General features: G+C 45.2%; 1 pseudogene; it reads right to left on the bottom strand.

The window, feature by feature from the left end:
- Positions 1–6,800: 6,800 nt before the first annotated feature.
- The window catches only part of LOC120393807, a 55,816-nt pseudogene continuing 46,395 nt past the window's right edge, over positions 6,801–16,221 (bottom strand).

Below are 16,221 nucleotides of genomic sequence, written 5' to 3' on the forward strand. Positions count from 1 at the left end.
CACAGGGACCTGAACCATAGGTAGGGTGAACGGCTCCATATTTAGGACCTTAATCCAGGTTGCACAGCCCTTCAAGCTAGCACTTGATGGGGTTGCACCACCCAGGGTGTGACAAGGGGTCTCTCTGTCCCAGAATCTTTCCACTCCTGAATGTCTTTCCATTATCCACCACTCCCACTGGAGGTCAGGTGTGCCTGAGCCCAGGAGAGTACAATACCACAGGTATATCGGTGCCTTGACTGGGAGTCCATCCGTCACCATCCCGAGGAGTTGGCTGGGTGACTGCTTTCCTCCAAATGTTCAGTCCCATAATTCACACGCTGAGGTTGAGCTACAGGTTGCCTGTCAGCCCCATAGTCACAAGGAGGTGGCATTCCCTCTGGCTGGGTTTTCACCAAGTTAACCCTTTGAGCATTTTGCCCACTTATGCCCTGTTTTTCTGCAGACATTACATGTCAGGTCTCTTACCGTGTTATAGGTGAAACCATGTTATATCAAACTTGGTTTGATCCACGTGAGTGCACAGCCCTGCCCCCCTGGAGCACTGCTTTACCGCATTATATCTGAATTCTTGTTATATTGGGTCACATTACATCGGGGTAGAGGTGTACCTATCATTTTGGGTTTAGGATAAGCCTTCCTGGATGCTGTGAACCCCCAGTCAACACTCATCCAGACAACCGGAGCTCCCTCCATTCCCGACTCTGTTTCTTTTACCAATAATGTCACAGAACATGGTTACTGGTTAGGAATCAGCTTTCTTGGAGCCTTTATCCAGTTTGGACAATGTGATGTTTTGGAACAGGGTTTGACACGTGTTCTTATCTCTTCCACTCCTCAGTAAATTACATTACTAAGAATCAGGAAACATTCATTGATTATATGCAATTACAGATGTTAATTAGAGCTGAACAAAAGTTTTCATTCAAAAAATATCTTGAGGAAATTTGGCCCATTTACAAAAAGATTTTTTTTGTGAAAATATTTGGATTTTCCTGAGATTTTTTTTATTACAAAATTTTCAACTTAAACCTTTTATTTGAGGGGAGAGGTCCTATGATGTATTGTTTATTGGGTTCTATTCTATTCTATGTAGCTTCTTACACCACACTCATCACCATAATATCAGGATTTCTTCTGCTTTGCCAATTTTGAGACCTCAGCTTAGTCAAATGGTAGGATTTTCAAAGCTGAAAATATTCATTTTGGAAAATTCCAAGTTTTGAGAAGAATAAAAAGAATTAGAGAATTTTTAGTATAAAAGAGACCTATGAGTTTTCATCAGCTTCCCTTTAAAAAATGCCCTGTATCCAAAAACTTCTTGCAGAATTATGAAAAATAAATTGGAAAACATTTCACAGGAATTTTTTGGGGGAAAAAAATGCAAGCCATTAGTTTTGTCCAGTGCTACTCATTGACAAAGAAACACTTTATGTGGGTGATAGCCATCTGAAAGAGACCAGTTTGCAACTTGTCTTGTGTAGGATTTTTTGAAGCAATTTTGTTAAAATTAAGCATTCATTAAATAATTAAACAGCCCTAAGTATTCTTCCTCTTTTGGAATTGTGACCGTGCCTTGTGGGGGTCACAGCTGAAAGTGCCAAATTCAGGACATACTGATGATAAAAACAGGGCAAACACACCCCAAACTGGTGGTTACTCTAACATTGGAGTTCAACAAGTCAGTAACAAAAGTGAATTGTATGACCACACTGGTTAACAAGAAGCTAAAGCCTGTTTCCCTTAGGCATGCCAGCCCCATCACCACCCAGACATCTGGTCTTTATGAGGAGAGGTTACTGAAAACCAGATACATCATACATAAGGTTCTTCTAATCCCAAAGGATCAGCCATTCCCCAAGTCAATATATATGCTTTAGGTCTTATCAAATACGACACTTGTAGTCAATCCTTTAGTAACAAAACACTAAAAATTTATTAATAAAAAGAAAAGAGTTGTTAAATGGTTAAAGGAATCATATACATTACAATTTATTTCAGAGTCTATAGATCAGGTTCACAGTGATAGTAAATCTGATAGTTTGTAACATGTCTCTTTGGTACACCCATTACATTGTAGGTCATCAGTCCTTTGTTCAAAGCTCTCCTTTGTTCTAAATCATATCCAGAGATGTGGGGCAGGAATGAAAATAAAGTGATGTCAGTCTCCTTTTAGACTTTTAACCCAAGTGCATGGAAAGTTACTGGCAAGAGATGGGGTCTTAGATCACATGTCCTTACATGCCTTGCTGAATCATGAGGCAGCCATTGCTTCAGTGCTCTCTGACACCTCTCCAGAAGGGGCTCACTGGGTGAGCAGATTGTCCTTAATGAGTCATCAACCAGGCTGGCTAGCTTTGCTGCAAATCTCTCTTTGGCTGTGTCATAGGTTTATTCCCCACTTTGAACTTTAGCGTTCACAAGATGGGGACCTGCATGGACTCCTCTAAACTAAAATCCTAGTTTAGATCTGGTTCTCACTGCCACCAGCCAGGTTGTTACTGTCTGGCACACTCCCTGTTCCCCCAAACTTTCCCTGGGGAACACAGATCCAAACTCCTTGAATCTCAACACAAAGGGAAATAACCCATTTCCCCCACCTCCTTCCCCCCTCCCCTCTCCTAGTCCTTAGGAGAGATACCTGGATTCAAATAAAGAGGGATTCCCTCTCCCCCTTCCCTTCCGCTGAAAATCCAAACAAGGGAAGAAATCAATTAAGTTCTAAAAAGAAAAGATTTTATTAAAAGAAAGAAAGAAAGAAAGTACACTATCTCTGTAACACCAGGATAAAAATACACAGGGTCTAGCTTATAAACCTGGAGAGGCTTCCTCCCCGCCCTCCTTTCTCAGAATAATCAAAGTAACAGCAAACAGAAATAAAGATATTTCTTCAGCAAACACATAATTGCAAATGTAGAAAGTAATTATAAGACTAAACCACCTTTCTAATACTCACTATACTGAACAGAAGAAAATACTTCAGGAAAACTTGGAGAACTTGCAGATATGTCTGGCCTCTCTTAGATCCAAAAAGAGAACAAAGACACAACAAGGAACACAGACAAAGGCTTCCCTCCACAGAGATTTGAAATTATCCTGTCCCTTGATTGGTCCTCTGGTCAGGTGTTTCTCAGGTTACTGAGCTTGTTAACCCTTTGCAGGTAAAAGAGACCTTAACCCTTAACTATCTGTTTATGACAGACTGTCACTCAAGAAAACAACAATGTTTGAGATACAAACACATGGCACATATTCATAACTTCATATGCATAGAGGATACATGGATTTAAACAGGATAATGCTTAGCAGTTTAACTTTTCCTTTGATACCTTGCATGACATACTTTGTACAAGATTTATTGCACATTTGTAACAGTGGTGACCATATTAGTGTAACAGTTATCTTCCTTTTTATGCAGTGTCACAGGAATTATTATTTTAACTTCTTTTTCTGCTTTGCTGTTTACCTTTGAGGGGATATTGTCAAAACTGGTTGGCATAACAATTGACTGAGCTTGTATTGTTAAGGTAATAATTGGAGATATACCAATCTCCTAGAGCTGGAAGGGACCTTGAAAGGTCATTGAGTCCAGCCCCCTGCCTTCACTAGCAGGACCAATTTTTGCCCCAGATCCCTAAGTGGCCCCCTCAAGGATTGAACTCACAACCCTGGGTTTAGCAGGCCAATGCTCAAACCACTGAGCTATCCCTCCCCCTCCATTTTAAAGTTTTCACCTTGAGGGACTTCATGATTATTTATTTATTATTTGTTTCAATGTAATCAGTCCTTGAAGCAGTGCTATTGGGGGAGGAGTCTTGGCTAGCCTTCTTGGAAGGTTTGAGTCTGTTGAGCATAAACTACTTTATACAAGTTAATTAAAAGTTAAAATTAGGGCTGTCAATTGTAGTTAACTCAAAAAAATTGTGATAAAAAAATCTATCACCCTTAATTGTAGCTTTAATAGCACTATTAAAAAACAGACTACCAATTGAAAATTATTAAATATTTTTATGTTTTTCTACATTTTCATATATATTGTATTCTATGTTGTAATTGAAATCAAAGTGTATGATTTTTATTACAGATATTTGCATTGTAGAAATGATAAATAGGAGAGATGATGTTTTTCAGTTCACCTTGTGGAAGTGCTGCAGTGCACTGTCTTTGCTGTGGGGGTGCAGCTTACAAGTGTAGATTGTTCTGTCTTTGAGTGGGGAAAAAAATGTGGAACTTTAAAGCCCTGTAGGTCCACATGGTCCTATTCATTGTTCAGCCAGTTGCTAAGATGGGCGGGTTTGTTTGTACTTGCGGGAGGTGGTACTGCCCTCTTCTCACTTTCTGGTGACATTGTAAGTGGGAACAGGCATATGCATGGCACTTTTGTAGCTGACGTTGTGGGGTATTTATGTGCTGGACATTCATATGCCCCTTCATGAGTCGGCCAACATTCTGGGGGACGTGCTTCCATGCTGATGATGCTTGTTAAAAAAATAAATGTGTTAATTAAATTTGTAACTGAACTCTTTGGGGGAGATTGTATGTCCCCTGCGCTGTTTTACCCAAATTCTGCCATATATTTAATGTTACAGTAGTATCAGATGATAACTCAGCACATGTTGTTCATTTTAAGAACACTTTCACAGCAGATTTGACAAAATGCAAAGAAGGTAACAGTGTGAGATTTCTAAAGATAGCAACAGCACTCAGGCCGATGTTTAAGAATCTGAAGTGCCTTCCAAAATCTGACAGGGATGAGGTGTGGAGCATGCTTTCAGAAGTCTTAAAAGAATCATAGAAGATTAGGGTTGGAAGAGACCTCAGGAGGTCATCTAGTCCAATCCCCTGCTCAAAGCAGGACCAACCCCAACTAAATCATCCCAGCCAGGGCTTTGTCAACTTGGGCCTTAAAAACCTTCAAGAATGGGGATTCCACCACCTCCCTAGGTAACCCATTCCAGTGTTTCACCACCCTCCTAAAGAAAGACTTTTTCCTAATATCCAACCTAGACTTCCCCAACTGTAACTTGAGACCATTGATCCTTGTTCTGTCATGTGCCACCACTCAGAACAGCCAGTGCTCCATCCTCTTTGGAACTCTCCTTCAGGTAGTTGAAGGCTGCTGTCAAATCCCCCCTCACTCGTCTCTTCTGCAGACTTAATAAGCCCGGATCCCTCAGCCTCTCCTCATAAGTCATATGCCCCAGCCCCTTAGTTCAGCAGAGGGCAACAAAAATGATTATCTCTGATTTGTCCACATCCTTCTTGTAGTGTGGGGCCCAAAACTGGACACAGTACTCCAGATGTGGCCTCACCAGTGTGGAATAGAGGGGAATAATCACATCCCTCAATCTGCGGGAAATGCCCCTACTTATACAGCTCAAAATGCTGTTAACCTTCTTGGTAACAAGGGCACACTGTTGACTCATATCCAGCTTCTCATCCACTGTAAACCCTAGGACCTTTTCTGCAGAACTGCTGCTTAGTCAGTTAATTCTCAGCATGTAGCAGGGCAAAAGAGTAATGCTCTGATGCGGAAACTACGTAACCCAAACTACCAAAAAAGAAAACCAGCCCTCTGCTGGTGGCATCTTACTCAGATAATGAAAATGAACATGCATCAGTTAACACTACTTTGGACTATTATCAAGCAAAACTATCATCAGAATGGACGCATGTCCCCTGGTGTGGTGGTTGAGACATGAGACAACATGTGAGCCTTTGGCGCAGCTGACACATAGGTATCTTGCAACACTGGCTGCAACAGTGCCATAGGAACGCCTTTTCTCACTTTCAGGTGACATTGTGAACAAGAGGTGGGCAGCACTGTCTCCTGCAGGTGTGACCAAGCTGGTTTGTCTGGGTGATTGGCTGGGCCAGGTAGGACTGAGTGGACTTGCAGGCTCTGTAGTTTTGCATTGCTTTGTTTTTAAATGCAGGGTTTTTTTATACATATTCTACATTTGTGGGTTCAACTTTCATGATAAGGAGACTGAACTGCGGTACTTGTATTGGGTAAGTTGGGAAGTACTGTTTCTTTTGGTTTTTTTGCAGTGCAAATACATATCAAAAATAAAGTGAGCACTGTACACTTTATTCTGTGTTGTAATTGAAATCAATATATTTGAAAATATAAACATTTAAATAAATGGTATTCTATTATCATTTAGCAGTGCTATTAATCAGGATTTTTTTTTAATTGCTTGACAGCCCTAATTCATATATGATCTGGAAAAAGGGATAAACAGTGAGGTGTCAGAATTTGCAGATAAGAAATTACTCAAGATAGTTAAGTACAAAGAACACTGAAAAGAGTTACAAAAAGATTTCACAAAAGTGAGTGACTGGGTAACAAAATGGCAGATGAAATTCAGGGCTGATAAATGCAAAGTACTGTTATAAACATTGGGAAAACATAATCATGAGTGGTGTGGAGAAAGTGAATAAGGACAAATTATTTACTTGTTCCCATAATATAAGAACTAGGGGCAACCAATTGAAAATAATGGGCAGCAGGTTTAAAACAAATAAAAGGAAGTTCTTCACACAGCGCACAGTCAACCTGTGGAACTCCTTGCCTGAGGAGGTTGTGAAGACTAGGACTATAACAGGGTTTAAAAGAGAACTGGATAAACTCATGGAGGTTAAGTCCATTAATGGCTATTAGCCAGGATGGGTAAGAATGGTGTCCCTAGCCTCTGTTCGTCAGAGGATGGAGATGGATGGCAGGAGAGAGATCACTTGATCATTGCCTGTTAGGTTCACTCCCTCTGGGGCACCTGGCATTGGCCACTGTCGGTAGACAGGATACTGGGCTGGATGGACCTTTGGTCTGACCCAGTACGGCCGTTCTTATGTTCTTATATTTAATGGAAAATATTTAAAAATGAAAAGTTAGTCCATTTCAGAAAAACAACAGAACAAAAAAGTCTTTGACCAATGAGAGGTGCTATCCCCCCCCCCCATGCCATATCTCAGGAACACAGCGTGATTGGGGAGTACACCCAGAAGAAAGGATGGAGCTGCCCAGTGAAAGAAGTGGTGAAACTGTAGATTGGGGCCTCCATACCAGGATGATAAAATGACACCAGCCCCGCTCATAGTCCAGAAACACCCCAATCCTCCCGGGGCTCCCAGTCAGGGGCAGGAGGGTCTCTGGGGAGGTACGAGCCCGGTAATGGCTCCCACACTGATCCACAGCCCAGATCATCTCCTCAGGAGAAAATTTGATCCAGCCCTTTCTCCTGACAGACTCTCTGGCCACCCCCACTGCCCAGGTCCTACCACCCCCGACCTCTACCTCCCAGTAGTGTTGCCCCGAGGTGAACCCTTCCAAGCCCAGCACGCAGGTTTCACTGTCAAATCTCTCAGGGTTGTCAGGCACATCCTGCTGCAGGCCCCTCCATTTCACAGATCGCCGATTCTCAGAGACCAGGAGGCTGGGGTGAGCCGTGTCCGGATCCAGAATCACCGTCGCTGCAGAGATGGGGCAGAGCATCAGGGGCAGAGCTCAGCCCATAGACATAGGCACTGATTCCATGGGTGCTCCGGGACTGGATCACCCACGGAGAACAATTAATGGGTGCTTTGCCCCCACCAGCAGCCAAGCTCCCTGCCCCTCTGCCCCAGCTCGCCTCCACTTCACCTCCTCCCCTGAGCGCGCCGCATCCCCGCTTCTCCCCCAACTCACAGTGCTGGCTGCTGCGAAACAGCTGTTTTGTTGCGTAACAAGCTCCGGGAGGGAGGGGGGAGGTGGGGGAACGCGGCGCACTTGGGGAAGAGGGAGGGCCGGGGTGAGGATTTGGGGAAGGAGTCCAATAGGGACAGGGAGGAGGCAAAGTTGGGGCAGGGACTTTGGGGAAGGGGTTGGAATGGGGGCAGGGCAGGGGTGGGATCAAGCACCCACCAGCACCAGCAGAAGTTGGTGCCTATGCTCATTGGGGCTATTTCCCATCCTCCCCCCAGCTCTGTCTTAGCTAGGACCCTCTCTGATATCCAGCCTCTACCTCCCGGGGACCTGCTTCTCTGCATTTCACTGCAGCTCTCCTCCCAGGCACTAGGGGCAGATAGTCCCAATGGGAGCTAGAGGCATCTCCAGCTCTTTCAGGGGAACTGTCTGTAACTTCTACAGAGACCACTGTGAGGAGTGAGCTCAGGTGTTACGCACACGGTCATCATTTCAACCATAAAAAGAACTCAATAGTCACCTACCACAAAATCTGTGCTATGGGGCCGCTACCACGTCTCCACAGCTAAGACCACAGCCGAGTCTCCAATCTACACCTGAGTTGGGAGCCCTCTAGTCTAACATCCACAGAGTTGCATCAAATCTACCAAATTTGAGTCTGGTCTGGGTCTGAGGAAGAATTTTTCTACCAAATTTGAACTGAATTGGCCAAAGGGCTACTGATTGACAGCTCCGTAAAAACAGAGTCCAAAAAGCATTAAGACAATTACCCGCTGCAGTTAAGGTAATTTAAAGTTTCCTAGAACCATTCTAGTTCATGAAGTCAAACAACAACAACACAACGCATGAGAATTCACCATGTGTGTCCAGTAAAATGACAACTCTGAACCATAAATTACCAACCTCTGTGAGCACCTACCCCCCTGAACTGACAGTGGGTAAGTTCCCGGCTGTAGGCACACTCTGAGGTAGATCATAGATCACAGTTACACTGGAGCACTCGTGACTCCATAGTTAAGTGTGAGCATTTGTTTCGTGCAAGGAAACTGGGGATGAATCTGGCATTTTCATTGACCATACTGCTCTTTCCCTGTGACTTCTGGCATGTGTGCAACTGCTGGGCAGCAGAGTGGTGTGTGTGTGTGTGCGCGCGTGTGTCTGTCATTAAAATACCAGCTTCGCTTACCTGAATTTTTGCTGACTTTACTCCAGCCTGAAATCAAACACACAAGAGGTGAGCAGTCCCCGGAGCATGCCTGCTGGCATAGGACACAATGTCATATGCGGGAAAGGAGGCACATGGCACTTACCAAGTTCAGCCAGGGATTTCCCTGCAAACAGAGAGACATGAATATGCAGTGAGTTCTACAACAGCTCCTGGGTTAGGGAATGTGCCTTTAAAGGGCCACTGTGCCCTCTCCACTGTGCTCTCTGCTGGCCTCTTTCTGCCCAGGTCTCCTGGCCTGAGCTCCATCCTCATAGATCTCTCCATGGATCACACCCCCCTTCTTGGCATCTGACCCTCGCTGGGCTCCCACGGCCCTGCCCTAGCCGGGCTCACCTGTGGTGTAGTGTCCACACTCCCCATGTGCCAGGCAGCTTGGCGAGGGGCTAAGCTCTGGTAACGTGGAAGTGAGGGTTTAATGAGCTAACCCTTGTCCCTGGACACTGGATCTCAGCTCAGGGACCCAGCGACATCAGCTGGCTCCTTCTCACTGAGTTTGTGCCTCAGAGGGTCAGAGAGTGCTAGGAGACTTTGAGACTGCACTGAGCCCCTGTTTCCAGGGCATCAGGATCCCCCCCACCCCACCATTCCTTCAAATTCAGTAGCAAAACAGTACATTGGCCCAGGCAGACCCCCCAGTTTTGGATACGGACACTCCCCTGCGTGCAGATTAGAAAGGAGGGGGCTAAAATCAGGCTTATGATGGAAACTGAGCAGCAACCTTATCTATGGAGCAGTTACCCCCCTCTGTGATTAGTCAGAGCTCCCCGTCCGTTTGATTCCCAGAGCCTCTCCTAACAGATAGCGCAGAGACAGAAGCCAAAGTCTGTCTGACTATGTACAGCGAGAGAAAATCGTCCAAGCCTCCTGAGAGCCCAGACATTTACCTCTCTCGTTCTCCAGCTCAGCACGCAGAATCTCTGGAGGAGAAAAGGAAAAAAGAGGTGAGGTTTCATGTTGTTACATTAACTGGGTTATTCCTATTGTTATTTCAGGGAACTTGTCCCAGGAACTTACCTCTCTCTTTCTCCAGTTCAGATTGCAGATTTTCTAAAGAAAGAAGAGTGAAAGAGGTGAGATTCTGGGAGGCAATGGTCCCCTCTAATACTAGGAAAGAGATGCTATTTTACAGAAACTCATAGATTCACAGAGTTTAAGGCCAGAAGGGTCGTAGTCTGACCTCCAGTATATCACAGACCTTAGACCTTCACTCAGTCACCCCTGTACCATGCACGAGGCTACGATTTAGTCACGGGTATTTTTAGAGAAAGTTGTGGACAGGTCATGGGCAATAAACAAAAAAATTCACCATGACCAGTTCATGACTTATAGTATAAGTACCCCTAAGTAAATCTTAGGGGGGCCGCTGCTGAAGGGGGAGCAGAGCCAGTGGCACCAGGTGCTCCAGCCACCTGAGGGACCCCTGCTCAGGCGGTCTCTGGGGCCAGCCCCACCAGCTGCTGCTCAAGTGGTCCCTGGGACCAGCTGCCCTGGGCCACTGCAGCAGTGGCTGGCAGCCAGTGCACCTGGCTGTGGGGCTGCCTGAACTACTGGTGACCTCATTTGAAAAAAGATGTTGAAAAACTGGAAAGGATGCAGAAGAGCCACAAAAATTATTTGAGGGCTGGAAAAAATGCCTGACAGTGAGAAAGTGACTTGTAATAATGGGATTATTTACACACTTAAAGTTAAGCCTGATTCTAGCTGATCTGGGGCTCTGATCTCTCTGGGACTCAATTCCCTGAGTGTAAAATGGGATAAGAAAGGGTTACTCACCTTGTGCAGTAACTGCAGATCCTCGAGATGTGTCCCTCTGTGTACTCCACTCTGTGTATTCATACCCCTGGGCCTCACATCAGAGATTTTAGGTAGCAGTTTCTGTTTGGCCCACACATACACTCTCCCCATCTCGTGCTCTGCATTAGGTCAATATAGCGCTGTGCAGACAAACTGCCCCCGGTTCCTTCTCTACCACAGAGCTCATAGGTAAGAGCACCAAAACTAAGGGGAAGGAGGCAAGTAGTGGAGCACCCACAGGGACACACCTCTCAAAGAACCACAGTTACGGCACAAGGTGAGTAACCCTTTCGTCTTCTTTCAGTGGTGTCTCTATGGTTGCTCTGCTCTCAGCGACACTGCAGCAGTACCCTTAATGGAGGGGTGGGGTTTCAGAGTCGAGTCTAGTGCTGAGCATCAGACACTGGAATAAAATATAGCACCGGATGCAGGGGTGCTGGAACGGGGGGGGAGGGGGATCAAGGGGTTAGACCCTCCCCCAACTTTTTGCCAGCTGTAAGGTCAAGTGACGGGGGTGGGGTGGGGGGAGAGGAGTGAGCCGCAGGCAGGGTCTTGTGGGGAAGGGTGGTTGATTTGGGGTTTTGGAGGAAGGGATGGTGCAAGGTCAGGGCTTGGGGAGAAGAGGTAGTGCGAGGACAGGGCCTTGGGTGTGTGTATGTGGGTGCGGGGAGGAACAGGTGGCATGAACACAGGGAGAAGTGGCAGGGCCTCAGGGGGGCATGGCACATGGGGTGGAGCCACAGTTCAGGTGCCTGTGGATTCCCCACACACTTTTAAGGTGCTTCTGCTGAGTTGTGGGTGACTACATGATGTTCAGCAAATGTGTGAGCAGATGTCCAAGTTTCTGCTCTGCACATGTCTGTGACTGGAACATTCTTGAGTAAGGCAGTGTAAGTAGAGAAAGATCTCCTGGAGTGAGTTTGACCCGTACTGGAAAGTTGAATGCCATGAGTGCGATAGCAATGGGTAATGCAGTCCGATATCCATCTAGAGAGTCTTTGTTCCGAGATTGAGGATCCCTTAGATTGATCTTCAATGGAGAAAAGTAGCCTGCGAGATTTCCTGAAGGGCTTAAACCTCACCAAATAAAAGGACTCTCCTGACATTGAAAATGTGTAGTGTCACTTCCCACTTTCTTTGCAAAACTGCACCAGGATAAAAGGGAAGATGGATAAACTGGTTTATATGGAAGTGTGAAGATATTTTCAGTAGGAACATGGGGTACAGCCATAATGTAACCTTATTTTTTAAAACAATTGTAAACGGGGGGTATACCAATAAAGCCCCTATCTCTCCCACTCTCCGTGCAGACATAATGGCCACTAGGATTGTAGTTTTCATAGAGAAGTGTAGAAGACAGCAGGAGGTCATGGGTTCAAAGGGAAGGCTTGTAAGAAACCTAAGGACATGGTTGAGGTCCCATGACAGTGTAGAACATCTGTTTGTGAAGACTGAAGATCTACAAAAGGGTCTCACAAAACTGGGTGACTAAGCAACAAAATGGCAGATGATATTTAATGTTGATAAATGCACAGTAATGCACATTGGAAAACATAATCCCAACTATACATATAAAATGTTGGGGCCTAAATTAGCTGTTACCACTCAAGAAAGATCTTTGAGTCATTGTGGATAGTTCTTGGAAAACATCTACTCAATGTGCAGCAGCAGTCAAAAAAGTGAACAGAATTCTGGGAATAACCAAGAAAGGGATAGACAATAGAACAGAAAAATATCATCTTGCTTCTATATAAATCCATGGTATGCCCAAACCTTGAATAGTGCGTGCATATGTGGTCGCCCCATCTCAAAAGAGAGATATCAGAATTGGAAAAGGTTCAGAAAAGGGCAACAAAAATTAGTGGTATAGAACGGCTTCCGTATGAGGAGAGATTAATAAGACTGGAACTTTTCAGCTTGGAAAAGAGGCGACTAAGGGGGAATACAATAGAGGTCTATAAAATCATGACTGGTTTGGGAAAGTAAATAAGGAAGTGTTATTTACTCCTTCTCATAGCACAAGAACAAGGGGAACAAATGAAATTAATAGGTTTAAACAAAACACAAAAGTATTTTTTCATGCAACACACTGTCAACCTCTGGAACTCCTTGCCAGAGGGTGGCCAATATTATAACCGGGTTCAAAAGGGAGCTAGATAGATTCATGGAAGATAGCCATTGATGGACCTATTAGCCAGGATGGGCAGGAATGGTGTCCCTAGCCTGTTTGCCAGAAGCTGGGATTGGGTGACAGGGGATGGATCACTTGATGATTACCTGTCTGTTGATTCCCTTTGGGGCACCTGCCATTGGCCACTGTCAGAGGACAGGATACTGCGCTTGATGGACCCCTTGGTCTGACCCAGTATGGCCGTTCTTATTTGTGGAAACCTCTCCAGCGCATCATCAAGGATCAACAACCCATCCTGAAGGACAATCCATCACTCTCACAGATCTTGGTAGACAGGCCAGTCCTCGCTTACAGACAGCCCCCCCCAACCTGAAGCAAATACTCACCAGCAACCACTCAAACAAGAAAAACACTAACCCAGGAATCTATCCTTGCAACAAAACCCATTGCCAACTTTGTCTACATATCTATTCAAGGGATACCATCATAGGACCTAATCACATCAGCCACGCCATCAGAGGCTCGTTCGCCTGCACATCTACCAATGTAATATATGCCATCATGTGCCAGCAACGCCCCTCTGCCATGTACATTGGCCAAACTGGACAGTCTCTACATAAAAGAATAAATGGACACAAATCAGACATCAGGAATTATAACATTCAAAAACCAGTCGGAGAACACTTCAACCTCCCTGGTCACTCAATTACAGACCTAAAAGTCGCAATACTCCAACAAAAAAAAACCACCTTCAAAAACAGACTCCAACTAGAAACTGCAGAACTAGAATGAATTTGCAAATTGGACACCATTAAATAAAGCTTGAATGAAGACTGGGAGTGGATGGGTCATTACAAAAAGGTAAAAACTATTTCTCCATGCTAATTTTTCTCCCGACTGTTACTCACACCTTCTTGTCAACTATTTGAAATGGGCCATCCTGATTATCACTACAAAAGTTTTTTTTCCTCCTGCTGATGATAGCTCATCATAATTGATTAGTCTCATTACAGTTGGTATGGCAACCCCCATTTTTTCATGTTCTCTGTGTGTGTGTGTGTGTCTCTCTCTCTCTATATATATATCTTCCTACTGTATTTTCCACTGCATGCATCCGATTAAGCGGGTTTTAGCCCATGAAAGCTTATGCCCAAATAAATTTGTTAGTCTCTAAGGTGCCACAAGTACTCCTCATTCTTTTTGCTACCACCTTGAAATTTGTGGGAAGGGTTACTCATGCCCTGAGACATCTTCTTGTTGTAGTCTTATGATGGAAGGTAGTGATGGCAGTGAGATGCACCTCTATGGAGCGTAGAGATAACCCTGACATGTTTAGTTCTAGGATGCAATCTACCACAAGTGGTAGTGGAAAGGATGTAGGGGTAACATGTCTCCAGTCACACCAGAGCTGGAATCTCTTTCACTATTGAGTATACCTGCTCTGAGTATGTTAAGACCATGTCATTTTTAAGCTTTGGAACCATTGAGTTGGAGAGCCTGTAGATTGGGGTGATGGACCTTGCCCGAGAGAGGAGATGAGGAACAGGCATGCAAATCACCAGCTGAGTACATTATAGGAATCATGTTGGTCATGACCACAAAGAGTCTGTAAGTATAACCCTGGCTCTCTCTTTTCTTATCTCAAGCATGACTTTTGATATTTGAGGAATTGGAGGACAAGCATAGAGGAGACCCGTGTTCCAGTGTAGGAGAAAGGCATCTCCAAGAGAGTGATAACTCAGGACAGCTCCGGGAGCACTTCTTGTTTCTGGCTGTGGTGAATAAGTCTATCTTGGGACTCCCCGATGTAGAAGTATGTGGTGGAGCATGGAAAGATCTATTTCTCATTTGTGATCTTGGGAAAAGTTCCTGATGAGAGTATCCACAGGAGTGCTCTGTGTGCCCAAGAGGTGAGCTGCTGAGATGTTGATGTGAACATAAGAATGGCCATACTGGGTCAGACCAAAGGTCCATCAAGCCCAGTATCTTGTCCTCTGACGGTAGCCAATGGCAGGTGTCCCAAAGGGGACTATTTAGGAAAGCTGGACGAGCACAAGTCCATGGGGCCGGATGCGCTGCATCCGAGGGTGCTGAAGGAGTTGGCCGATGAGATTGCAGAGCCATTGGCCATTATCTTTGAAAAATCATGGCGATCGGGGGAGGTCCCGGATGACTGGACAAAAGTTAATGTAGTGCCCATCTTTAAAAAAGGGAAGAAGGAAGATCCAGGGAACTACAGGCCAGTCAGTCTCACCTCAGTCCCTGGAAAAATAATGGAACAGGTCCTCAAGGAATCAATCCTGAACCACTTAAAGGAGAGGAAAGTGATCAGGAACAGTCAGCATGGATTCACCAAGGGCAAGTCATGCCTGACTAACCTAATTGCCTTCTATGACGAGATAACCGGCTCTGTGGATGAGGGGAAAGCAGTGGATGTGCTATTTCTGGACTTTAGCAAAGCTTTTGATACAGTCTCCCACAGTATTCTTGCCAGCAAGTTAAAGAAGTATGGGCTGGATGAATGGATGGTAAAGTGGATAGAAAACTGGCCAGATGGTCGGGCTCAACGGGTAGTGATCAATGGTTCCATGTCTAGTTGGCAGCCGGTATCAAGTGGAGTGCCCCAAGGGTCGGTGCTGGGGCCGGTTTTATTCAATATCTTCATTAACGATCTGGAAGATGGTGTGGACTGCACCCTTAGCAAGTTTGCAGATGACACTAAACTGGGAGGAGTGGTTGATACGCTGGAGGGTAGGGATAGGATACAGAGGGACCTAGACAAATTAGAGGATTGGGCCAAAAGAAATATGATGAGGTTCAACAAGGACAAGTGCAGAGTCCTGCACTTAGAACGGAAGAATCCCATGCACTGCTACAGACTAGGGACCGAATGGCTGGGCAGCAGTTCTGCAGAAAAGGACCTAGGGGTTACGGTGGACGAAAAGCTGAATATGAATCAACAGTGTGCCCTTGTTACCAAGAAGGCTAATGGCATTTTGGGTTGTATAAGTAGGGGCATTTCCAGCAGATCGAGGGATGTGATCATTCCCCTCTATTCAGCACTGGTGAGGCCTCATCTGGAGTACTGTGTCCAGTTTTGGGCCCCACACTACAAGAAGGATGTGGAAAAATTGGAGAGAGTCCAGCGGAGGGCAACAAAAATGATTAGGGGGCTGGAGCACATGACTTATGAGGAGAGGCTGAGGGAACTGGGATTGTTTAGTCTGCAGAAGAGAAGAATGAGGGGGATTTGATAGCTGCTTTCAACTACCTGAAAGGGGGTTCCAAAGAGGATGGATCTAGACTGTTCTTAGTGGTACCTGATGACAGAACAAGGAGTAATGGTCTCAAGTTGCAGAGGGGGAGGTTTAGGTTGGACATTAG

Source organism: Mauremys reevesii, unplaced genomic scaffold (genome assembly GCF_016161935.1).
Source record: "Mauremys reevesii isolate NIE-2019 unplaced genomic scaffold, ASM1616193v1 Contig32, whole genome shotgun sequence".
NCBI lineage: Eukaryota > Metazoa > Chordata > Testudines > Geoemydidae > Mauremys > Mauremys reevesii.